The sequence below is a fragment of the Maylandia zebra genome, unplaced genomic scaffold (assembly GCF_041146795.1).
Source record: "Maylandia zebra isolate NMK-2024a unplaced genomic scaffold, Mzebra_GT3a scaffold11, whole genome shotgun sequence".
In the NCBI taxonomy this organism is placed as follows: Eukaryota; Metazoa; Chordata; class Actinopteri; order Cichliformes; family Cichlidae; genus Maylandia; species Maylandia zebra.
Window position 1 is genome coordinate 5,278,670 of NW_027490041.1, and position 1,771 is coordinate 5,280,440.

Below are 1,771 nucleotides of genomic sequence, written 5' to 3' on the forward strand. Positions count from 1 at the left end.
ATCAGGAATAATTCTTCAAATATAATCATCAGTGTTTGAGCAGTTATGATATCAGGGACAATCTAGACATGTGTGACAATACTGAACATGTCACATGACACACCTCAAACATCATGTGATCCACTCTCAGTCTGCACTTTCATTCATGACTTCAACAGGTTGAAATGAGCTTTGAAGAAACATCAGGTCAGTGCTGAAACATTTAAACGCTGCAGGAAGAACAACAACAAATTGATGACGGATGTTTGTGCTTCAAACAGGAAAACCAGCAGAAATAAATCACAGCCTGCCAGAGGTTTGGAGTTTCCCAGGTGCAACTGAACGCAGCACAGTGTCCCGATGCTCCTTATTGTCCGCAAACGTCTCTTTGGGTGTTTCCTTCCTGCTCAAAGTTTACTTTCACTTCCTGAACTTCGTGGAGTGGAGCTTGTTGTTGGTGTGTGAAGAAACTGTAAGTTTGCTTTGTTTCCTCCTTTAACAGTTTGTCTTTAGGAACTTTACTGTTTGTTCAGCTCGTGTTTGATTTCTTCACACAACAAACTGTGTGTGTTTGTATTTCCGGTCTCTCCATTAAAGTCAGTGTGTAATGTTTCCTGGCTAACATCAGCTGTGTGCAGCTTAGTTCAGCACAAATCTGCCGCTCCATAGTTCACGGTAACGGACTCACAGCTGGACCAACGAGGCCGAGTGTGTCCGCCACTCTGAGCTACGTTCGTGTTTGTGTACTTGTAGTTTGTACTTTGAGTTCACTCAGAGCCCACAGAGGACGCAGCGTACGTGATGACGTCACAGCCCTTTACCTCCTTTACTGTCACTGTGATTAATATTTACACACGAGACACCTGCAGAGCTCTGACGCTAAGCTAGCACACAGCATGCTAACACTAAGCTAACGCTAAGCTAAAGCTAAGCTAACACTAAGCTAACACTAAGAGTTCTTACAGACACGAGTTAAAAAGCTGCTTTTAGTGTGTGATCAGAGTCCAGGACTGAGAGCAGCAGCAGAGCTGATGGATGATGAATTACTGGATGGAAGAAGCTTCTCATTAGCAGTGAATCAGTGTGTGTCAGTGAATGCATCGTGTGTGCTTCAGGCTCCATCTAGTGGACTGATAGCAGAGCAGCTGATGGCAGCTTCCTCTGCCTCACACTGCTGTCTGACTGCATCCAGCTGACACTGAGATGAAGCAGGAAAGAAGCAGCTGATATTTGGACAGCACACATGATGAAAGGAGGATTTCAGCTGATGTGCACATGAATGATTTGTGTTTCCTCTGCAGGTAGAAAGTGTGTGTGAGCTGAATTGAGCAGCATGGATCAGTGTGAGGACAGAGAGGAGGGAGTCCCTCCCTCTAAAAGCACTCTGTGTGGGGAACATGAGAGCCAGACCAAAGCTCAGAGGTGAGATGACCATCTCTAACTGTCCATGACTCTTCTCCATGTCACAGCTCAGCACTCACATCACTGCTCCATCATTATTCACAGGAACCAGCCTGGACCTCCACCCAGCTCTGTGTCCTTACAGAGTGACTGGTCTGCTGGTCGCTTCATTCATTTTAAAGTCCAGCCTGTGTCTGCTGCAGAGAGGTGAGCTGTTAGCAACATGAACTCTTTGATTAAACTGCTCGATGTTGTTGGATGTAAACTACAAACACGTCGTTCCCTCAGTCCCATTTAAACTGTCTTTTAAAACAAGCCTTTGGTTTCTAAACAACTGAAAACCCACTTCAGCAAACAGGAAGTGATCAGAGCGTCCGTCCACTTCCTGTCA

General features: G+C 45.5%; 1 long non-coding RNA gene across 1 annotated transcript; it reads left to right on the top strand.

The window, feature by feature from the left end:
• Nucleotides 1-338: 338 nt before the first annotated feature.
• Nucleotides 339-1,571, top strand: LOC143415931 (uncharacterized). Its single transcript, XR_013096360.1, has 3 exons — nt 339-451; nt 1,281-1,401; nt 1,486-1,571. It is a non-coding gene; the product is annotated as an uncharacterized LOC143415931 (long non-coding RNA).
• Nucleotides 1,572-1,771: the final 200 nt, after the last annotated feature.